Below are 24,818 nucleotides of genomic sequence, written 5' to 3'. Positions count from 1 at the left end.
TATTAAGAAGAACTATTATTTTAGTATGAGGTCTTTGGAGAGATAGGAGACCACATATGTTTAAAGTTCATCCAATACTATTGAAATAATTATTTAATTTGTTAATTTCATGAATTAAACTAGATTTTCCAATGCAAAATATATTTTGCATTTATAGGATGAATGCAAATTTATCATGGTGTGTTATATTTTTCATATATTCTTGGATTCAGTTTGCCAATATTTTTAAAGGATTTTTGCATCTATATTCATGAGTAAATCATTTTTTCTGTCTTGGCCCTTTTCAGAGCATCTCCTTGTAAATAGACATATCTCAGGGGCAACTACAGAATGATGTGGACAGGAAGGAAGAAGTTTTCAGACATGTGGTAGAACTGGGCAAGTTCTGAGCTCAGTTCTGGACAAAGCACAAGCAAGTACCAGGTCCTAGAGCAATGCCTCGTCTGTAATGGTCTCCTCATTAATCTGAAGCCCTGTGTATTGAAAAAAAAACACATGATGATACATAGATTGAAAAATAACAAGACGTGATTAGGAAATCACTTTGAAATACCTAAATTGGGAGATGCTATGAGGATAAAATATGCATACTCTATGCAAAGCAGAAAGCCCAAAATGCTCTGGTTCACTAATTAAAGTATTTTTCTATTTTCTCATCCCTTTTCTTTCTAACTGTGGGGTGACTCCTGGCGAGATCTGCCCTCCACTGCTGGCTTCTGCACAAAGTCGAGAAATCAATATTATAATCATGCACTGTTTCCACAGCAAGTGCTCCTGCAGCTCTGAGCAAAACAGCACTTTCCAAACCCTGCCAGAATATATGTGGCAAAGAAAGATTAATTAGCCACTCACTAATTGACAGTATTTCCCTCTACATCTGCTTGGGCCTGATGTGAGTTTAAATGTCTCTATTAAGTGCCTGAAGCTGATTGCACATGTATAAAATTTAATGTCCCTTCTCAAACCTCAGAGATGTCTGAGATCTGGGTTCCCTCTCTAAACAGTAGGGATGTGGGCAAAAGGCTTAGCGTGGATGGCAATTCTGGAGAGGCAACAGAGAACAGATTAGGGGTTGGGGTCAGCCAGAAGTGCAGTAGGGTGGAGCGGGAGAGCTGAGGTGTAGCTCTAGTTCTTCAATAACCTGCCATGTGGCTGGCAAACCACGCTGCTTCTGTGGACTTCTCTTCTCGCCCAGGTGTTAGATTCGACCAGTGCTTTTCTAACTGGGTTTTCCAGAGTCCAAGAGAATCAGGGTCCCCTTAAGAAAACTCTAGACTCTAAAGCATATGATTAAACCAGGGCTGTTCAACAGAACTTCGGTCCAACAGAGCTTTCTGCAATGATGGAAATGTAAGCTATCCATGCTGCCTGATGGGTAACCACTCATCACTTATGGCTATTGGGTCCTAGAATTGTGTATAATGTGTCTAAGAAACTGAATTTAAAAGATTTTTAACTCACATAGAGCTATCTTAATTTAAATTAATTAAAATTAAATAAAATATAAAACAAGAATGGCTACCATATTGGACTGTGTGGCTCTGGAGGGTCTGGGCTCAGGCCTAAGTGAACAGTGTCCAGGGCTTAACTGAAATTGCAGTGATGTTATTTTAAAGAAAATCCTAAAGAGGAAGCAGAATCAATCATGAGGCTACTCCCACCCACCTCTTTAGCCTGTCAGTATCTCTATCTCCAAAGCCTACTCCTGCTTCAACCAGACACATCTGCCTTTGCTTACAAAAAATTTGCTTCTAAAATAGTTTTCCCTGAGCAAAAGGACATTTGCAGCTAAAGGACAGCTAAAAGACATTGGCAAACCACCAGATTAAATAATCTCCAGAGTTCTTGAACACTGAAAGATTCAAATCCCCCAGTCCTAACCTCCCTTTGTACATGGCAGGGACCAAACATACATTCCTGGGTGTGGCATGGGAGAGCATGGCCTTCCCTGTGGTCCCACCCCACTTTGCCTGGCATGGGGGAAATGCCAGTGTCACTGATGTAGTGTCTAAGCTGAAGAGCATCCCAGCTCCTCCGACAGGGCAGAAGCCTTCCATGATGCTCGCAGCTGCTGCCCCGGAACTGCTCATGGCTCTTCATAGCTTCTGCTCACCCTACACACTCAGACCATAGAAAGAAAACAGACTACAGGCCAGAAAAAATCTCAATGCATTTCTCAGCCTAAGTCCCTTTTCCCATACAGGTGAGAAGGAGAGACCAAAGATTACCGAAGGAGTGATGCTCAGGGCTCTGCCACAGCTGCCCAGGCATGCGGAGAGGCTCTGAGGCCAGGCGCCCCACCACTATGGCCCTTTGGGGACTGTTGCTCCAGGGGTTGGGGCAGGGATGGTGATGAAGTGTTGAGGAGGTTGGTTGGTCAAAGCAGGGAGCCTGAGCTGCTCCTTTCCTTGCATTGAGATGTCAATGCCATCTATGAGATAGAAACCTCACATAGAAAAATATTTTTGGAAAATGATGGAGAAGTTAGGTTTAGAGTATTTCACGTCTCAGAACCACCTAAATAATCTGCAAACTACATGATGGAAACCCTGTCTTGTAGAAAGTGCCAATCTCTGTCTGTGACTGTTGGAGAGAAGGGAGGGAAAGATTTTATAGCTCCTAAGGCATCTTGCAGGTGAGGCGTTGTAGGGAAAGCATGGCAAACTTCTCAGACAGGCCAGTGTTCACATAGTTCCTTCAATTACAGTTCCTCAGTCTCCCTTCAAAGTGCCACCCCCAAAGGTAAGTAACACTCAGCAGCCCTCCAGAAAGTTTTTGTAAAAGGAAATGGCTTTGATATTTCATCTTTCTCAACCACACTGAAACAAACAGTGTGGCCTGTCGAAGTCAATATTTTTAAAAAAGAATACAACTGAGAGAACCATACTATTGTATATATTTTCCCAACCTCTCATTCTCACTTGGAGCTGAAATTGTTCACAGGAGTTTTGTGTTTTGCTATGTGCTTGGGAGGGGATTTGGGGAAAACAGTCTGGCATTATGGGGAGGACTTGTCACAAGAGTATCATTTGCTATAGTTTTTTTTTGGCTTTATCACATTTCTGGTTGTCTCTTCTTATGGCTCGAACATGTTAAGTCACTTTCACCAAGCAAAATAACTAACACAATATGAATCTTAAGACACTAAATTATAATAATGAGCATGGACACTTCCTTCTCTCCTGCCCTCTGGGCCTCTCTCATGTAGCACAGCCATCTACATCTCTGTTACACACACAGAAAGCAAACAGCCACCCTTCTTATTCCTCTTGTTCCAGCAATATGAATATTCTTTACGACCAGTTAAGCAGAAAGAGAAGGTCTGAAGCCTGCAGCTACCCTGTTGTTTGGTTAGAAAGACCGTCTGGCTGGGAGCGGTGACTCACGCTTGTAATCCCAGCATTTTGGGAGGCTGAGGCGGGCGGATCACTTGAGGTCAGGAGTTTGAGACCAGCCTGGCCAACACGGTGAAATCTCGTTTCTGCTAAAAATACAAGCATGAGTTGGGCATAGTGGTGGGTACCTGTAGTCCCAGCTACTCAGAAGGCTGAGGCAGGAGAATCGCTTAAACTCAGGAGGCAGAGGTTGCAGTGAGCCGGGATCGTGACACTGTACTCTAGCCTGGACAACAGAGTGAGGAGACTCCATCAAAAAAAAGTAAAAAAGAAAAATAAGAAAGAAAGAGGAAAGAAAGAAAGATGAAAGAAAGAAAGAAAAGAAAAGAAAGAGAAATAAGAAAGAAAAGAAAAGAAAGAAAGGGTGAGAGAAAGAAAGACCATCCACAGTCTTACCAACTTACTTTCCACCTCTTTATCCATCCACCAGCCACTGAGGACTGTAGGGAGTTTCCTCAGGGTTTTCCTTCGGAGACAAAAGTCGATCAGATCGTCCCCCCTCAATCACTGATGCCAGACACCGTCACTGCAAAGGTCTCCGTCAAGACTCTCCCAAGAGCAGCTGCCTTCAGTTGAGCACCATTCCCCTCCCCAAATTTTGGGGCAAGTTTTGCGGGCATGTCGTCTGTTCAGTGTGTGTCTCCACTCAACTTGAGTCTCTAGGATAATGCTAACATTTCCCCATTCAGTTAGCCAGTTACCTCCAGAAATGGAAGTAACCGAAACTGGAACTGCAACTACAGTGATGTTATTTTAAAGAAAATCCTGGGCCAGGCGTGGTGGTTCATGCCTGTAATCTCAGCACTTTGCGAGGCCGAGGCAGGTGGATAACAAGGTCAGGAGATCGAGACCATCCTGGCTAACAGCATGAAACCTCGTCTCTACTAAAAATACAAAAAAAATTGCTGGGCGCGGTGGTGTGCTCCTGTAGTCCCGTTACTCAGGAGGCTGAGACAGGGGAATCGCTTGAACCTGGGAGTCAGAGGTTGCAGTGAGCCAAGATAGTGCCACTGCACTCCAGCCTAGGCAAGAGAGCAAGACTGCATCTTAAAAAAAAGAAAAAAAAAAAAAAAAAAACAGGAAAGAAAGAAAGAAAAAAGAAAAGAAAATCCTAAAGAGGAAGCAGAATCAATCATGAGCCGACTCCCACCCACCCACCTCTTCATCCTGTGAGTATCTCTATCTCCAAAGCCTAGCACAGGCTCTGATTCATGGCAAATGAATGAATGAATGAATGCCGTAAGCTGTACAGAGCTGGAAAGTAAGGCAGTATTTTCAAATTAGATGCTGAAAAAATAATTGGCATAGCTCCTTTTCTTCCACATAGTTTTAGGTTTTGGCCTAGGTTATAACTAAGTTAAAGATTTCTTCCTGGGGTGACTTCTCAAGTACAATAAAATAGGCAGACTTTGTCTACAGTGTCCCGTCCTTGCATTCAGCAGCTCCATGCTTGTTCTTACAGGACTGGGAGATGCTGTTTTCTACCTAAAAGATTGGGATGGGAAAGGCCAGGTTATGAATGGAGGTCTCTCCACAGTGAGAACTCCTGCAGGCTCCTGTGCTCAGTAACTGTGCTGACTGCTTTGGAGGCTGCTTCTGTTGGTGGCTCAGTATGAGAGGCCTGGTTCTGATGGCAATGTGCAAGGTTAGGCTGTTGAGTCCATCAGTTAATAACTGTGTGCCCTGTGGAAGCTGCACCCTCAGCATGTCCATCCTGCTGCTGTTTGAAATCCAATATGCCAAAGCAAGGGCAGTGTCCACCTTGTTTCCAAGATCATTATTCCTGAAAGATGCAGGCTAATTGCCCAGTCTACCAAGCAATGATTTCAGACGATTGCAGTCCAAATCTCTGCCAGAACCTTCAAACATCCTGCAATAATAATTACATGTCAACTCTGGGGTTACTCTCTAAAGATTCTCCTTTTGTAGTGTGAATATCTCTTTATTATGGGCTGGAACCCATAATAAATTCATCATATGGAGCTAGGTCACAATAAGTAAGAGCAATTTACAACTGAAGAGTCCACTCGGCTCATTGCCTTCCTCTGTGCCGTTGACTGCTGGTTTAATAAATCCAAGTCATCAAGTAGGACTTATTTCTGAGAAAAGACTGAGACCACCTCCCACTGGACTAGGGTACCTCTTTATGCCCCCTACTCACTGGAGCACTCTTACTCTACTGAGTATATAAACTCCTCAGAATCATTTCCTATGATTGATTGAGAAGATAAAATCAAAAGTTATTGAGACTTTAAAAGGAAAAAAGAAACCTCAGTTTAGAAAAATGGAAAACTTATTTTGCTCACATTCCATAAAATTACTTATATTCTCACAGGACTCAGCAGAGGATTTTGCCTGATACCTGCCTGGAGTCACATGGGATTCACTTTCCCAATTGTTCACAAGGAGGTGATTAATGATGAGCCAGAAAGTCACCACTCAGGAAGGCTGTTCTTTATGACTTTGGCCTACTTTTCTAAAAATGGACTCAAAGGAGTGAGTCTCATTTAAATGCCTGGAAGAGAAAGTAACCTACCTGATTATTGCAACCCAAAGGACTCGGGAGAGGGAGACTTCACGAGCAGAGGCTGAAGTAGAAGTTTGGATTAAAAACAAAGAAGAAGTAGTCAAGCAGTGGAACATAAAATTAAAAACACAAAACAAACCCAACAAGCATTTGTAAGGAGAACCAGTTAGCAATACACTCTGATGGTGGATTGGTAATGATGTAAATACAAGCGGAATAACCTCCTCACAAGGCATCTGTGAGACACAATTAGGAGAGAGGCTCACAATTGAGTAAGGGAAAGAGCTATAGCAACTTGTAATTAAGCAAAAACAAGCTGCTCAGAAGGCATCACTAAGCTATGGTTTGTTGTTCTAACACTCACCACCACATAGCATATGCTTTTCTATTTTGCAGAATGCCATTCCATTGACAAGATGTATATAGTTTGTTTTCAAAGAGGTCTGTGCTTGCCCTTTCCTTGGAAGTAATACTTCTTCTATGATTACTTAGCCTCTTGGGACATGTGCAAATGTAAACAAAACTACCACAACACTTCCAAAGTCGTGGCTGACTCACTGGGCAGCCTACTTGTTGCAGGACGTTCCCTGTGCCACCCTTCCCTTGTGGATGGCTCCCCTGATGAACTCCTGTCCCCTCCTTCCCACTACTTCATGCCATGGTGTGGGTGTAATTAACTACAAAATATGCCTATGCAGATCCCACGTTCTTTAGTCCAACTTGGGCTCCATGTGAGGAAGGGCAGATATGGTAGCCCTTACCCTCCTGCAGCACAACGACAGCTGGGGAGACAGAGGGAATCTACATTGGACCTCCTAAATTTGCACAGAGCATAGTGAAATCCCAGGTGTCACAGCCAGAAGGAGCTGTAACAATTCAGAGGAAGAGGAAGTCAGTAAGAATGAAAATGACCAAGAGATGCTTTGTGGAATAAATACAGGCAGCATGGCATAGCGAGTACGTGTGTGGCTTTCAGAGTCAGCCAGATGACACTCAATGAGTTAATCAGTGCCTCTGAGCTTTGATGCTCTTACCCATTTTTTTTTTTTCAAATAGAAAATATAATACCCACCCCACCACTCCTAAGTATGAAAGGAAATAACTTATGTAATGCACTCAGCAGTGTTTAGCACATTGTAATTACTCAACAAATGGAACGATTACTCTTACAGAGTTTTGGCTGGACCTAGAAATCTAAGATTAGGATAGATGGATGGTGAAGAGGATCATATTCCAAGCTGGAAATGAAAGTATAATACACAGTTTTTGCACATACATGTGTTCATTCTTACACGTGTGTACACTCAAGAAACACCTTTCTAATGACCAATGATTGGAGGCAGCAAGAAGAAGACCATGAGCCTGTGATGCTGAAGGGATCCTTGAGTAAACTTTTGACAAGGACTCATGAGTAAGGTCAAGGGTAGGAGGTGCTGGGGAAAAGAAAGTTAATAATAAAACCCATTCACTATGTTACCTTACTCTATGCACACCTTAAATCACCAGAGTAACCTATGAAATTGACATTAAAGGGTGAAAACTCAGGTTGTTTATACAGTCCCTGGAACCCCGGAGATAATTGGCCTCTTTGATTTTATTACCTGAAGTATCCAATGTGACAAAATCAGGAAAAATCATACATACATGGTGTTTTATTTCTGGGGGAAAAAAAAATCTTAAGGTTTCTTGAGAAAGCTAACTGGTCTTGTTAAATCATTTCTTTATTCATTCTTTTAATAAGTACTTTATTGATTATCTGCTATATAACAAACATGTGCCAGAAATTGAATAGTGAGAAGAAAACTCTGGTCTCTTCCCTTGTGTATTTTAGAGTCTAATTGGCTGCAGATGTCAATTAAATGATAATGTAAACATAAATTTATGAATTGTGAAAAGGGCCATGATGGATACATTACATAGAAAGCTAAGAATATGCATGGGATCTGATCTGGTCAAGGAAGTGAGGATGGACATCTATAAGGAAGCGAGTTGCGGGCAGAGATCTGAACAATTCAGGGAATTAAATGGTGGATGGGGAATAAGTGGTTTAGACTGAGGGAAACATGATTGGCCTGAGACAGAAGGGAGTAAGTGTGGTCTGAGAAACTAAAAGATGGCTATGGCTAAGGTGTTATTAGGTTGACGCAAAAGCAATTGTGGTTTTTGTCATTACTTTCAAGGCAAAAACTGCAATTGCTTTTGCACCAACTTAATGGAAGCCCAGTGAACAGGGTCAGAAAAAAGCTGAACGTATGTGCAAGGACCTGAGCCATAAGGCTATGTTAGAAATTTGGGACTTTTTAAAGAGCAATAGGAAGCCATTGAAGTATTTTAAGGTCTCCCAGACTTGCTGGGGAGAATAAATGGAAGAGGAACAAGACTGAAAATATGGAGACCAAAATGTCAAGAGTCATGGGGAGTGATGATGGTGGCTACAAAGAGGGTGATAGTGCTGAACATAATCAGAAGTGAATAGACTTGAGAGATAGTTAGGATTTGAAATCAGAGAGACATGGGGACAGATTGGTTATTGGAGGTGCACAAGAAGGTATCAAGATAGAAAAATAGGACAGGCAAGATCAGTGACCTGAGAGGCTGGACAGTCAGGGGAAATCTTGAAGCAGCAGGAGGCCCAAGATGTTTCCTTGGGTCAGCAGAGATAAGTAAGGGGTGGGGGGCTCTCCCTTGCAAGGTTAGGCTGTTGATTCCATCAGTTAACAGCTACGTGCCCTGTAGAAGCTGGACCATCAGCATGTCCATCCTGCTGCTATTTACAATCCCATCTGCCAAGCAGTGTCCCTCTCGTTTCCAATATCATTAGTCCTAAAAGATGCAGGACTAATGCATCTAATGCATCTTGGTAGACAATTGCCCAGTCTACCAAGCAATGATTCCAGATGATTACAAGTCAAAATCTCTGCCAGAGCTTTCAAACATCTTGTGATAATAATTACATGTCTGGGGTTACCCTCTAAAGATTCTCCTTTTGTAGTATGAATATCTCTTTCTCATGGGCTCCAGATCTAAAGGGAATGTCTTGGCTTCTTCTGCCAAGAGGTGGGTGCTGAGGAAGTGCTACCTGGGAGCCCAAAAAAGAGCCTAGCAGTGAGAATATCTGGGCATGTTCCCCAGTAGGAGGAACGAGAGCTGTTTGGAAGTTCTGAGGAGTGGTGTGGCACCCAGCAGAGTAGCTCCTGGGCATCTGAGAGTTGTCCACTGGAAACACTCAGTGAAGACAGCACAAGGCAGAGGAGGGTCCCAGGATGGTATGTGGCTCTCAGAACAGAAAAGTTCCTTTTCTACCCAGGGTCTGTACCTTACCTGGCCTTCTTTTCATCAGCTTTGGTTCTTCAAGAGGAGAGGAGTCACTGAATGCTCCTTGATACCTGCTAGCAATGATAATTTAAATATATTTGTGTGTGTGTGTGTATATATATATATATACACACACACATACTTAATATATAGTTGTATTTGCAAGTTTTCTAAAGCACTGAGTTGGAAAAACTTGCAAGTGGCTGAGGATTTCCCCAGGTCACTAAGAGCATCTTCAGGACAAGAGTGTATTTTCTATACCATTGCATTCAGAGTGTTGAGCATGACTGAATGAATAAATGAAGTCCTGGTTCCAGGTTAGAGTAACAAGTGCATTTCAGAAGACCTCAGGCAAGGGATCAGTCAATAGACGAGCTTGACAAAAGTGAAAATATCTTTCATTACTGTTTGTGTGTGGGGGTGTGGGGGCGACACTCTAGAAGTCTTATAAAATAGAATCTGGAAGGCTAATTTTAGCCCTGTTTCCACATCTTGCTTCCTTATTTTCCTCTGATGTGGAATAAAGCCGTGAAGAAGTGCCAAGGACTAACACTCAGGGTGTTTATGCTCCTTCATTGGCAGAGGTTGTTTTGCCCTTCGTTGTTGTCAGCTGCCAGAGGAATTGCATCATCAAGCTGATGGCAGTCTTGCCCTGCTGCTCTATTCCTTCCATGACTGTGAGAGTGGGGGCAGAGCACCTCAGACACAGGGGCTGTTGGAACTGATCCCCCACCACATAGGGAGCGGGGCCGGGCTTGAAAGTGTTCAGAGGCGTGTGGCCAACCATCCTGTGAAAAAGAGGCTCATTTCCCTTGTCTGTCCTCCAACTTAAACTTCCTTTCCAAGCTTTGAATCTTGGCTGCTTCAAATTCCCAGACAACCCAATATACAATGCTGCCTATAATTTTGAGTTCAGATCTCTAGAGGGACAGTTTATGTGCTTATAAAGTGTCGTTCTGCCAAGCCCTGTCTCCCCCATCAGCTGCGTATTTTATAACTCTGCCATTCTTCATTCTGGGTACTTTTGTTCGCTTATCAGTCTTCTCTTTCCACGGTCAGCAGGAGCATGTGACTCACATAAGTAAACATTTATTAAAAATCTGCATGATCAGAAATGCAAATTAAAATGATGCTGTATTTCTTTGCCCATCAAGTTGGTAAATTTTTAAAAATGATAATACTTAATGTTGTCAAGTTGCTGAGAAAATGGGTACTGTCTTACACTGCTGTCAAGGATATAAATAGCTCAACCCTTCTGGAAGGTAATAGAGCAATTTTATCCTGTCTCGAAAATAGTACATATCCTTTGACCCAGCATTTACACACATTGAGGGTCTATGCTAAGTCTCTTAATTTAACTCTCGGAATAATTTCATGAAGTAGTTACTATTATTACTGGTACTCACTCACTAATGAAAACACCAAAATTCAGAAAGGGTAATTTATTCCAGGTTGCACAGTAAATATATGGCCAGAACGGGACCCAAATACAGATCCCAAATGTGATACTAAAATCTCAAATAATGCCAATGTCTGTGTCCACTGGAAACACTCAGTGAAGACAGCACAAGGCAGAGGAAGGTAATTCCTACTTACTGTAAGAATTATCAAAGATTTACTTATCTAATAGGGAATAATTGAAAACAACCTGAATATCCAATAATAGTGAGTTGATTTTTTAAATTACAGTGTAACTATACAGATATGTATATATAAAAAAGACCATATATTTATTTTTAAATGATATTGTAGAAGAATATTTAACGATGTAGATATGTGTTCATAATAGATAAGTAAAAAGACAAGGTCATACAACAGAATGTACAATATAATCTCAACTTTATAAAAATATTGGTGTACATATGCACAGGAAAAAGACCAAAAGAGTAGGCATCAAAATGTTAATAGTGTTAATCTCCTACTCCTGGAGTTATGAGACTCTCTATTGTCTTCATCCTTATCTGCATTTTCTGCATTTTATATAATGTATGCATTTTTTTGTGAGGAAAGTAAATTACTAAACATGATTTAGGGTCAGACCCAGTGGCTCATGCCTCTAATCCCAGAACTTTAGGAGGCCAAGGTTGGAGGATCACGTTAGCCCAGAAGTTCAAGGCTGCTGTGAGCTATGATTGCACCACTGCACTCCAGCCTGGGTGACAGGATGAAATCCTGTCTCTAAAATATAAAAATTTTAAAAAAGATTTAAAAGTCTTGAAAATCCATGTCTACTCCTCCACCCACATTCCCACCCTTTAGCCTGGTTGGACTCCAGACCCATAATAGTAGCCTCCATTTACTACACATCTGCTACCTGCCTGGCCAGTAAGCTTTCAGGAGACAATCTGTGTACTTCTCACTATCAACCATTCTAGGCCCATGTCACAAATAAGAAAGCTGAGGGCTCCATGACATTATACAACTTGTCAAAGGTGACACATTTCGTAAGTGGCAGAGCTGGGACTCCAGCTGTGTCATCTGATTCCAAAGCCTATAGAGCAGTGGTTGAGAGAAAGGGCCCTGGAGCAAGCGGGCTTGGGCTCAGATTCTGACTGAGTCACTTGCTAGCTATGAGGATTTCTTTCCTCTTGGTATTTCAATTGCCTCTTATGTAAATTTGGAAAATAATAGTATTTCTCATGTAATGATGAGAATTAAATTAGTTAATTATGTACGGTGCTTAGAACAGCACATGGTATGTAGTACCTGAAGGGCTATTATCAGTAAAAGGGCCCTACTAGTTGATGCTGGGAGGCAGCATAAAGTGGCTGAGGGAACACGGAGCCAAGTACATCTAGAACTGCAATCAGTGTTGGCCACTTAACTGGGTGACCTTGAGCAAGTTACCTGATTTCTCTGTGCCTCTATTTCATTATCTTTTGTGTCAAATGCCTGGTTCCTGGTAATCGCTGATGATGACTATTGTCCTAATCATTCTACCTTATTTTTTTTTTTTCCTGCACAGTGTGATGTAGTTGCAGGTTAGGAAGCCACCTCTTTGCTCAGGCTGAGCTCTACCCCTGGACCACACTGAAGAGCTAGCGCTGAGATCCATATGGGGAAGCTTAAGTACAATGATAGATGTACTGTGCTGTTGATCTTTTTCAGGAGAAGGATATGCTCTGATTCTGAGGCAGGAAAAGAAGTTCGCCAATTTAACACCTTTCTCCTTTACTTACTTGACAACAACAATAACAAAATCTTCAGCTCTGCCAGAAACAAGAAGCCCCAAAATGTTTTGCTTCTTTTAATAGCACACACACACAAAAATCCATCTGCTTGCCATTTACCTCCAGAGCCTGGAAGCATAGCAATTCTCAGAGCAGTGGCAGAGATAGCAGTTTAATGGCTTTAAGGGTTTTTTGACTGTATACAGCATGGGAAAATAAACACCAGCCACCATTAAGGTGTCTGCATGTTCCCCTGGGAAGAGAAGGGAAGAGGGAGAAATGATGTCAGCATCTCAGAGAGTACAGGATTCATGTTGTTTTCTTCTTTTAAAATTATAAGACTAATGCTTGCTGCGTTCCTGCCCACCACTCCCTGTGCAATCTCTCCCAACTATGCCAAGACCCATAATCCTTGTTCCCTTGGACCACCCACAAGGTCTGATTTGGAATGGCACTAAACAAATGACACCTCATCCAGACTTCAGGGAGCACCAATCCTGGAAGAATGACTCCAAATGGCAGTGGCTGTGGGGATGTAATCTAGTCCAATATCATCCCTCCCTGGGATGACTCTGGAGGGGCCACCTCAACTCCACACTTTTGGTTTATTTGGGGTCAGCACCAGAAGTCTGGCTCAGCATGGACTACACTACTGGTCTTGGGAGTAGAAAAGCTGGAATCTCCTCCCATCAAGGTTGATCTGAGCCATAGTCAGTTCTCCTGCTGGGGAAGGTAGACCCTGGCTGCAGGGACACATACAGGCCTCCCTAGGTCAGATCCAATATCCCAGCTGAGCCATTTCCTCAAGATAAAGCTTTAAGGAAAACCAATGGCCTGGAGAGTATAGATCATGTGGGGCCTCACAAAGAAAAGGCTGTTGAATTAAAGATGAATTCTTCAGCAAAATGTGTCCTCAGTAAGAGCAAACCAGAGATGTTCTAAGGCAGGGGTCTGCAAACGGAGGCCTGTGGTTCACACCCAACCCACTGCCTGCTTTTATGCAGCTGGTGAGCTAAGATTAGTTTTCACATTTTTTAATGGTTGGGGGAAAAAGAGCAAAAGAATAACAATATTTTGTAACACATGAAAATTATATGAAATTCAAATATTCATGCTCATACGTAACGTTTTTGTTAGAACACAGCTGTCTGTGGCTGTTCCTCATACAACAGAGTTGAAGAGTTGCAACAGAGGCCATGTGGCTCACACAACCTAAAATAGTTACAATGTGGCCATCTAAAGGAAGGATTTGCTGACCCCTCTTCTAGGGCAGTGGTGTTCAAACTTCAGTGTGCATCTGCAATCCCCTGCAGGGCTTGTTAAACCAGACTGTAAGCCCCATTCTGAGTTTCTGCTTCAGTAGGTCTGAAGTAGAGTCCGAAATTTGCATTACTAATACATTCCCAGGTGATGTGGATGCTGCTGGGACAGTGGCCACACTTTGAGAACCAGTGTTCAAGAGAACCAGGAACTGTGATGACACACTGGATAAGGAGAGCAAAAGGAAAATGAGAGGAGACACTGAGGGGAAGGGATTTCTGAGGAATAGTAAATATGGAAAGGTAGGTAAAGAAATGCTTAAGGGAATAAACACGTGTTTGAGTGTACTCAGCAAACATGCACATGGAAACAGCAGACAGAGAGGAAAATGAAAGATTTGGAGCTTTAATGGAAAGAAGACACTTCTTTGATTAAAACGTGTGGGCTGAAAAAAAACAAATTCCATTTAAGTTCACTACTCAAGGTCACTTGGCATTTAACTATCTCACTCCCTCTAAGTGGGACTTGAAAGAGTAGCTTACCAAAGTACTAGGTTGAAAATGAAGAATTTAGTTCTTAACCCTTTGGGGTAAGGGTGTTTTAATTCAAACTTTATTACTTCTCTCCCTTTAGGCAAAGGAGTCAGTTACTTGTTTGGTTTATCTGTTGCTACATAGCAAACCATTCCAAACTTCGTGACTTAAGACACAATAACTGTTTTTTGTTATTGTTGTTGCTGTTGTTCAGGATTCTGTAGCTGGATGGGTTCACCTTGGGAGCAGCCCTGCTGGTCTTGTCAGAGGCCACTACATTTAGCCACTGGGTTAGGAGGGACGCTGGCATATCCGGGATCTCAGGGCCTCCTCCTTGTTATGGGGCCTCTCCACGTGTCTTTCCAGCAGGACAGCCAGACTTTTTACGTAATGGTTTAGGGCTCCCAGATGCACAAAAGCAGAAGCTGACAGGCCTTTTTAAGGTTTAGGGACAGAACTGGCACAGTAACACTTTTGGGGCTTAAAGTGGTTGGCCAATCCAGATTCCAGGGGACACAACCACACAGGTATAAACACTGAGAGGCAAGACCCCAGTGTAACAGACTAAAGAGGGGTTGGTCTGGGAAGGATTGCCAGAAAACAAAAGGAAGACATAGAAAGAAGAGAGCTCCCCCAGAGAATAAATAGATGGCTTCACAGGGACAAAACTAAGATTAGTGGTAATTTTTTGAGTGGTACTGTAGGACTGAAAACACTGGAAGCTTTTCAAAAACATTAATGATTTTTCCTTTTTTATTTTTTAATTGTGCCTACACAAGTTCTAGAATAGCAAATACTTCCTAATTTGACTAAACTCACCTAGTTACTGGCAATTACCTTAATTGTACATTCATGAAAAACTCACCAGAGGTGAAATAAGATTACCTTTAAGGGATGTAATTGGTGGGTTTTGTATTTTTTTTGCTGTTGTTTTCTTTTTCTTTTAACACAAACACACTGGTAGGTCCCCTTTTGAATGTTCTACAGGTATCTGCATATTAGAGCTTGCATTTGGGGAGAAAAAAATGGAACAACCACTTTCCTCCTAAGTCCAGTTCCTTCATTCTTTTTTCCATATTTATCCACTTGTTTGTTTGTTTTCAATTATACACGGAGTTTGTTCAATACACATTTTAATGTACCTCACATTTTCATTTAACACTCTGACCATATGAGCATATACAACTCTACATTATTCTTTTTGATGGTTCCATAGTGTTTTATTACATTGTTTAGCTAATCTCTAATTGTAAGAGAATTAAAAACATATGTTCACACAAAAACTCATATATGAATATTCATGACAGCATTATTCATAACAGCCGAACAGCAGAAACAACACTAATAACCATCAACTGATGAATGGATAAATAAAATGTGGTATGTCTATATGATGCAGTATTGTTTGCCAATAAAAAGAAAAGAAGTACAAACAGTCCCTGACTCACGATGATAAGACTTTTTGACTCTACGGAGGTGCAAAAATGATATGCATTCAATGGGAACCATACTTCAAGCACCCATACAACCACTCTGCTTTTCACTCTCAGTACAGTGTTCAATGGCTTGACTTACATGAGATATTCCACACTTCATTATAAAATAGGCTTTGCGTTAGATGGTTTTGCCCAACTGTAGACCAATGTAAGTGTTCTGAGCACATTGAAGGCAGGCTAGGCTAAGCTATGATGTTCAGTAGGCTAGGTGTTTTAAAGCATTTTTGACTCAATAATATTTTCCATTTATGATGGTTTCCTTGGGACATAACCCTGTCATAAATCAAGGATTATCTGCACTGATACCACAACATGGATGAACCTATGCTAAGCAAAAGAAGCCAGACACAAAAGGCCACATATTTTATGATCCATTTATATGAAATGCAAATCCATAGAGACACAAAGTGCATTTGCATTTCTTCATTCTTGAAATGCTCTCTGTATTAGTCCATTTTCACACTGCTATGAAGAACCACCTGAGACTGGGTAATTTATGAAGAAAGAGGTTTAATTGATTCACAGTTCCACATGGCTAAAAACTACCTTTATAACAACATCTGGACTAGTGTTTGACCAAACAACTGGGCATCCTAGTCTAGCCAAGTTGACACTTGAAATCAACCATCATACTGCCCATAAGGCACAGGTGCGCAAAGTTGAGGAGGAAAAATTTCAGAAGCAGTGAATAAAAATGTTATCTCCAACTGAGGAAAAATATTGTTAACTTACAGGCTATTTTGTATGCACTGTCTAAATTTACTAACAATGTGCTTAAATATGCCTTTTTTATTTTGTCTTCTAATTTGCAAATAACCCATACCACCTCCTTCCATTGTGCCCAAATACTCCCTTCTCTGAACAAATGATTGCATCTGCCATTTCACCTTCTGGAATGCCTCTCCTCTTCCTCATGAAAGGCATTAATCAAGACACTTGTCCTCCATGACATTTTCCATGATGCCTCTCATCTAGCTGCAGGCTTCCTAGATGCTCCACAACTCATAGAGCTATAGAACTTTAGAACATGAAGGGAGGATACTTACTAGCCAATATAGTCAAAGTTCCTCTTTTTACCTCTAAGGAAACTGGATGCAATGACTCTCCTGAATTTGAGGTGAAAGCAGGCCTAGAATTCAGGTCTATTCTCTGCTAGCCTCAGGTTTTTATAGATGGGGTAGGCAGGAGAGAACCACTGCCTACTGGAAATAAAACTAGCCTGATGGAATAGATGAGATTCTGCCCTGGATATAACTAGTAGACCTTGACCAAGATTTTTAATCTCCTGGAATGTCAGTTTCTTAATTTGTTAAAAGGCTTAAATCAGTGCTTCTCAAACACTGATAGGCATATGGATCACCTGGAATCTTGTCAAAACTCTATTTCAACAGGTATGGGTTGGGGCCTGAGGTTCTGCATTTCCCTTTTTTTATTTTTATTTTTTTTTCGAGATGGAGTTTCACTCTTGCTGCCCAGGCTGGAGTCCAATGGTGCAATCTTGGCTCACCACAGCCTCTGCCTCCTAGATTTAAGCAATTATCGTGCCTCAGCCTCCCAAGTAGCTGAGATTACAGGCATGCGCCACCACATCTGGCTAATTTTTGTATTATTAGTAGAGACAGGGTTTCTCCATGTTGGTCAGGCTAGTCTTGAACTCCTGACCTTAGGTGATCTGCCTGCCTCGGCCTCCCAAAGTGCTGGGATTACAGGTGTGAGCCACCGCACCCTGTTGAGGTTCTGTATTTCTAACCAGCTTCCAGTTGCTTGCCTACACTACTGAGTGCCTGGATTTTCTTTTGAGTAGATGGGCATAGATAATGTCTAAGCCCACTTTGAGCTTTATGACTCTGTGATGTGGTGATTCTATGATTGGAGATGGCAGTGTCAAAGGTGTATAAAATGGGCTGTAGGAAAAAAATACTAAATTTTATCTGTACTTCTCTGTACACTTTTGCCTGTAGTATTTTCCTCTACATGGGATCACCACATATTCTAATTTGCCTAAGAAAGTCTTGGCTTATGCCTGTTTCCCATTCTGATTAATCGTAGAGATCCTTTCACATCAAAAAATGATATGGTCACTTATCTTCTAAGTTATTTTTTCTCCTTATCTGTGTCCACCGAATACAGAATGCATTAGATTTCCACCATTTGCCTATTTCAAGCCAAGGAAAAAAGTGTGTTCCAGAGTTTTTTTACACAGTATGTTAGAACCCCATGATTTGTGAGTTGCTGTTTTGTTTCCCTACTAACAGCATAGTCAGTTCAGGAATTTTTGGCAAGGGCCTTTTGCGTTTAGCCCGCCCAAGATGTGGGACCCTGGGAAAAACTGCTCGCTGTTTGTTTTGTGGTGACTGACAGCAAAGCTCGCTTGAAAAATTAAAAGCTACACGGAAAATACTTCATGGGTGATTTTCCCATTCCCTATTCTCACAGAATCCTTGTCTGAGTGTACAGTTCCCAAGTTCAGGGGCAGCTTCAGGGGATGGACTTCAATGCCCACCTATCTCAAAGTGTTCCTCAAAGTACTGCATGGAGGGTGGGGTTCAGCACCAAACCATAAACCCCTCACCCACTGTCTTTGTCTACTTTCTGTCTTGCATTGTATTTCTTCAAAGAATCCCAATCAAGGGATTATATTCCCAGAAGCTTTAATATCAATTATTATTTATATTTTATTATTAGCTAGTGAGAGTCAATAATAGCTAGTGGCCTTTGTTCGTTTTTCTATTCATTTAATAACTATTTGCTAAGTGCATACAATGTGCTAAGAGAAGATTATTTGACAGCTGAAATTAAGAACTGGACACAGGTTTAGTCTGTGGATCTTAGTCCCTAACAGAAAGAAGATGGGAGAGAGGGAGGGTTGTTAGTGGAAAATTGAAGGGGTAATAAATGTGACAGCCTCTTGTTTCCTACAGTTGATTCAGAACATAAGTGCCTATGCATAAAAAGGAGAAAGAGACATGTAATTAATGTCGGTCACAAAGGAATCGCCCACTGCTCACCTCCTTCAAATCTCCTCATTCACTGAGGATGCTGGGCCACCCAGGAGACCTTGACCACCTGTTTAAACCTGCAACTCACCCCCAACTCGAAATTCCAAATTTCTGTGCTCCTGTATTTTTTCCACTATGCTTGCCTTATAATATACAATATAACTCACCTTTTTATGGTGTTTATTGTCTACCTTCCTCCATTAGAATGTGTACTCCATAAACTGGTTGAGTAAGTGGCTCAGACCTGTAAAATGACGTCAGATATGCAAAATTCCAGAATGAGCTGAAACTTGAACACAATGTCAGAACAACAGAAAAGGATTTTTTTTTTTAAACTGTGAAAAGTAAGAGGAAACACATAAACACACAGAGGGTTGAGGAATGTTGAATACACTTTAACAAATGACAGAGAACAGAATCGCTCAACTCTTATTTTGCTTCTGTCTTCTCCAAGAAGAAAAACAAAATGGGAACTTGAAAGCACCAGGCAGAGTAAATAATACAAAGAAGGAATTGCAATTCAGAGCATATACTTTGCATGTATTCACATCTTCAGACCAGCTGAATGGCATCTCAGGTAGTAAGGGTGCTTTTGATCAACATCAAAACCACTGTAGGCACTCTTGAACAAAAGCAAGGGTGCGAGAGATTTTTACAGTATCCCAATTTTCTAGCGGGAGTAAGATTATACTATTATATATTATTCATGCGCAGTACACTGCAATTTTTTGATGCAAAAGTTGAACAAGGCAAGGTCCAGTGCTGAATTGCTGTATGCTCCTATACAGACATCATCTAGTTTGATGTGAAGTCATTGATCAGTATTTTTTTAGTAGAGATGTTGAATAAGCTTTCTCCTAGCACGCACCATCTTCAAGATTATAGTTCACATTCTTATTCCCAACAACATAATCAGAGATTTGGTTAAGTACAATTTAAGCATAGCATTCCTATAACCGAATAATGACCCTACTGAAAAGGAAATGAGGGAAGCATGACATAACTTGGTCTTGGTGAGTTCATGCTGACTCTAAGTGATGACTGTTTTTCAAGAGATACCTGTTTGCCATGAAAGTGGATTTTTTATTTTATTTATTTATTTATTTATTTTTATTTTATTTTATTTTTATTTTATTTATTTTTTATTATACTTTAAGTTCTAGGGTACATGGGTATAACGTGCAGGTTTGTTACATATGTATACTTATGCCATGTTGGTGTGCTGCACCCATCAACTCGTCAGCACCCATCAATTCATCATTTATATCATGTATAACTCCCCAATGCAATCCCTCCCTCCTCCCCCCTCCCCATGATAGGCCCCAGTATGTGATGTTCCTCTTCCCGAGTCCAAGTGATCTCATTGTTCAGTTCCCACCTATGAGTGAGAACATGCGGTGTTTGGTTTTCAGTTCTTGTGATAGTTTGCTAAGAATGATGGTTTCCAGCTGCATCCATGTCCCTACAAAGGACGCAAACTCATCCTTTTTCATGGCTGCATAGTATTCCATGGTGTATATGTGCCACATTTTCTTAATCCAGTCTGTCACAGATGGACATTTGGGTTGATTCCAAGTCTTTGCTGTTGTGAATAGTGCCGCAATAAACATACGTGTGCATGTGTCTTTGTAGTAGAATAATTTATAATCCTTTGGGTATATACCCAGTAGTGGGATGGCTGGGTCATATGGTACATTTAGTTCTAGATCCTTGAGGAATTGCCATACTGTTTTCCATAATGGTTGAACTAGTTTACAATCCCACCAACAGTGTAAAAGTGTTCCTATTTCTCCACATCCTCTCCAACACCTGTTGTTTCCTGACTTCTTAATGATTGCCATTCTAACTGGTGTGAGATGGTATCTCATTGTGGTTTTGATTTGCATTTCTCTGATGGCGAGTGATGATGAGCATGTTTTCATGTGTCTGTTGGCTGTATGAATGTCTTCTTTTGAGAAGTGACTGTTCATATCCTTTCCCCACTTTTTGATGGGGTTGTTTGTTTTTTTCTTGTATATTTGTTTGAGTTCTTTGTAGATTCTGGATATTAGCCCTTTGCCAGATGAGTAGGTTGCACAAATTTTCTCCCATTCTGTAGGTTGCCTGTTCACTCTGGTGGTAGTTTCTTTTGCTGTGCAGAAGCTCTTTAGTTTAATTAGATCCCATTTGTCAATTTTGGCTTTTGCTGCCGTTGCTTTTGGCGTTTTAGACATGAAGTCCTTGCCCATGCCTATGTCCTGAATGGTACTACCTAGATTTTCTTCTAGGGTTTTTATGGTATTAGGTCTAACATTTAAGTCTCTAATCCATCTTGAATTAATCTTCGTATAAGGGGTAAGGAAAGGATCCAGTTTCAGCTTTCTACTTATGGCTAGCCAATTTTCCCAGCACCATTTATTAAATAGGGAATCCTTTCCCCATTTCTTGTTTCTCTCAGGTTTGTCAAAGATCAGATGGCTGTAGATGTGTGGTATTATTTCTGAGGGCTCTGTTCTGTTCCATTGGTCTATATCTCTGTTGTGGTACCAGTACCATGCTGTTTTGGTTACTGTAGCCTTGTAGTATAGTTTGAAGTCAGGTAGCGTGACGCCTCCAGCTTTGTCCTTTTGACTTAGGATTGTCTTGGCAATGCGGGCTCTTTTTTGGTTCCATATGAACTTTAAAGCAGTTTTTTCGAATTCTGTGAAGAAACTCATTGGTAGCTTGATGGGGATGGCATTGAATCTATAAATAACCTTGGGCAGTATGGCCATTTTCACGATATTGATTCTTCCTATCCATGAGCATGGTATGTTCTTCCATTTGTTTGTGTCCTCTTTGATTTCACTGAGCAGTGGTTTGTAGTTCTCCTTGAAGAGGTCCTTTACATCCCTTGTAAGTTGGATTCCTAGGTATTTTATTCTCTTTGAAGCAATTGTGAATGGAAGTTCATTCCTGATTTGGCTCTCTGCTTGTCTGTTACTGGTGTATAAGAATGCTTGTGATTTTTGCACATTAATTTTGTATCCTGAGACTTTGCTGAAGTTGCTTATCAGCTTAAGGAGATTTTGGGCTGAGACGATGGGGTTTTCTAAATATACAATCATGTCATCTGCAAACAGGGACAATTTGACTTCTTTTCCTAACTGGATACCCTTGATTTCTTTCTCTTGCCTGATTGCCCTAGCCAGAACTTCCAACACTATGTGGAATAGGAGTGGTGAGAGAGGGCATCCCTGTCTTGTGCCAGTTTTCAAAGGGAATTTTTCCAGTTTTTGCCCATTCAGTATGATATTAGCTGTGGGTTTGTCATAAATAGCTCTTATTATTTTGAGGTACGTTCCATCAATACCGAATTTATTGAACGTTTTTAGCATGAAGGGCTGTTGAATTTTGTCAAAAGCCTTTTCTGCATCTCTTGAGATAATCATGTGGTTCTTGTCTTTGGTTCTGTTTATATGCTGGATTATATTTATTGATTTGCGAATGTTGAACCAGCCTTGCATCCCAGGGATGAAGCCCGACAGTGGATTTTTTCTAAAAATCAACATAGCACATGTAAGATTTTCAGATCATGCAGACCATTTGGAAGTAGCTAATATAAAAGATAACATAATCCACAATCAAAATTATTAGGGTTGGTGCAAAAATAATTGCGATTTTTGCCATTAAAAATAATGGCAAAACCCGCAAGTGGCGAAAACTGCAATTACTTTTGAACCAACCAAATACTTTGACAGTGTTGGATGCAAGTGTAAAATCAATAAGATAAAATTTAGTAAGGCTAAAAGTAACAAAATATCTATTTTACTATTATAGGATGAGATGATCATCCCTGGAAGATTTTCTTGTGATGCTTTAGTTGATCATAAATTTACTATAATTTAACTTGGCTTATCCAGATATGGCTTCTAAGAGAGCCAACATGGTCAAAGACAGTATAAAAAGGAGTACAATAGGCTGGGCACAGTGGCTCACGCCTGTAATCCCAACACTTTGGGAGGCCGAGGTGGGTGGATCAGCTGAGGTCAGGAGTTCAAGACCAGCCTGGCCAACATGGCAAAATCCCATCTCTACTAAAAATACAAAAATTAGCCAGACGTGGTGGTGTGGGCCTGTAATTCTAGCTACGCGAGAGGCTGTGGCAGGAGAATCGCTTGAACATGGGAGGTGGAGCTTGCAGTGAACTGAGATCCCACCACTGTACTCCAGCCTGGTTGACAGAGCAAGACTCCGTCTCAAAAAAAAAAAGAAAAAGAAAAAAAAAAGTACAATATCCAAGTCATAGGAAGTGACTGGGTTCATAAGTGTCTAATTTGGTCACTCATGTGGTGTGTAGCTATGGGAGACACGTTTTGAAAGGCTGCTGACAATCTAAGGCAGTCTCTAAGAGCACAGTGAGATTTAGGAGTTTAGAAACCACATGGAGACTGGCTCTAATTGCCTCAAACAAGAAACTTGTTGTCAGTTTATGCCTTGTCGGGTGCTAAAGCCAGATTAGAGGCATGGAGTGGCATAGGAAGTTTCTAGCAAGGTGGGAATAAGGAGGAGAGCTGGGCTTGAGTGACAAGACAGAGAGAAGAGGCTATAAATTTACCTCCTGCACAGGAAAGGTGAAAGGGGAGCATAAGTCAGTGGTAAAAGAAAGGAGGAAGAATGACCTCATGCAGAAAAGGAAGCTTCAATCTTTTTTCATTTTTCCCTTTACCGAGATCATGTAGGGAGGGACAATAACGTCAATGGTAAGAACTACCAATATAGAGGCAGCCTAGTGTGGCGGTCAGTGGGGCATACTCTCGAACCAGCCTGCCTGGGCTTAAACCCTGGGATTATCACTTAGCTCTATGACTTTGAGTATGTCATTAAACCCAATTGTGCTGCAGATTTTTCATCGATCAAATAGGACTAACAGTACTTAGCTTATGGAGTTGATGTGAGGCTTAAACATGATATATGTAAAGTTATTAGACTCATGCTTGACACATAAGCACTGTGCAAGTTTACCACGGATTGAGCACTTGCTCTATCCTTACATTATCACAGTTAATGCTCAGAACAAGCCTGATATATATGGGAATTGTTGAAATAATCTTCTTACAGATGAGGAAGATAAAACCATTTGAGAGGTTAAGAAATCTGCCAAAAAGTATTCAGATAAAATAATATGGACTTGGATTATTCTGATTCAAACATCTGAGATCTTAATCTCTGGGCTTTACTGTCTCTAACTTGATGTCAGAATAACTAGGGAGCCAAGCTTGCACCTGTGGACAAACTGCCAAATTAGAGATAGTATAATTACCTATAGGTTTTGGAAGGGCTGAAGATGATGCCCATAAGGGCTAATCTCCAACATTAGATGGAGTAGAAGGCTGGAGTTTTGACACTTGTGCCATTAGTTAAGGAGCAGAGTTTTAAAATATTTTCAGGTCAGCTTCACCAAGGTGACCTATTTGCAACTGGAGCACTAGAACCAAATGCAGTAAAATGCAAAGGATACGCCAGGATGAAAAGCCATTTCTCATTATCTGCAAGGAAAATAAAGCTGTGTTTCCTTAGGTTACTGTTCTCTGGGTTTCATGTTGTATACTGAATAACCAATAAATGGTTTAAAAACTAAAACAAAGGATACAAAAGCAGAAGATCCAGCAAAACTGGGAAAAAAAAAAGAGGAAAATAAGCAACAAGCCTGATGGGGAATTCAACCACAGAAGATTTCAATCTACCACATCTGCAATTTGGGCTGCCAGGGACTTTCCTTAGATCATTAATGGCAATTCCAGGAAGCATATTTTAGTGGAAGTTCTCTGAATCAATATTTTTGGTGTGAAATCTTCTGATTAGTTAATGGTGGTCCCAGTTATTTTGTGTACTTACCAAGGTGGGTGAGCTCCCAAACCTGTTTATGTTATTGCACTTGTTATTGTAAATACATGCTTTAATTAAATACTATATAAACACTTTAAATACTATAAAAACTACTGATTACAAAAGTAGTTTCTACAAAAACCAAGTTAAAAGACTTGGAAGAATTAATAAATCAGTCACGAAAAAAGTGCTTCCCAGTAAGATGTGGATAAGGTATTTGCAAAAGAAGGAAAAAGTAATTAAAAGCTAGGAGGATCCTGTATCCCATTTGTTTCA

General features: G+C 40.9%; 1 long non-coding RNA gene across 1 annotated transcript; it reads right to left on the bottom strand.

Moving 5' to 3' along the window:
* Window positions 1-3,797: 3,797 nt before the first annotated feature.
* Window positions 3,798-24,245, bottom strand: LOC117096415. Its single transcript, XR_004442477.1, has 5 exons — window positions 23,977-24,245; window positions 18,863-18,939; window positions 9,244-9,311; window positions 5,932-5,983; window positions 3,798-4,054 (listed from the first exon to the last, which is right to left on the bottom strand). It is a non-coding gene; the product is annotated as an uncharacterized LOC117096415 (long non-coding RNA).
* Between the last annotated feature and the right edge of the window lie 573 nt (window positions 24,246-24,818).

Source organism: Trachypithecus francoisi, unplaced genomic scaffold (genome assembly GCF_009764315.1).
Source record: "Trachypithecus francoisi isolate TF-2019V2 unplaced genomic scaffold, Tfra_2.0 Contig01461, whole genome shotgun sequence".
Lineage (NCBI taxonomy): Eukaryota > Metazoa > Chordata > Mammalia > Primates > Cercopithecidae > Trachypithecus > Trachypithecus francoisi.
The sequence above is the reverse complement of the archived record's forward strand: the minus strand, read 5'-3'. Positions and strand labels throughout refer to the sequence as shown.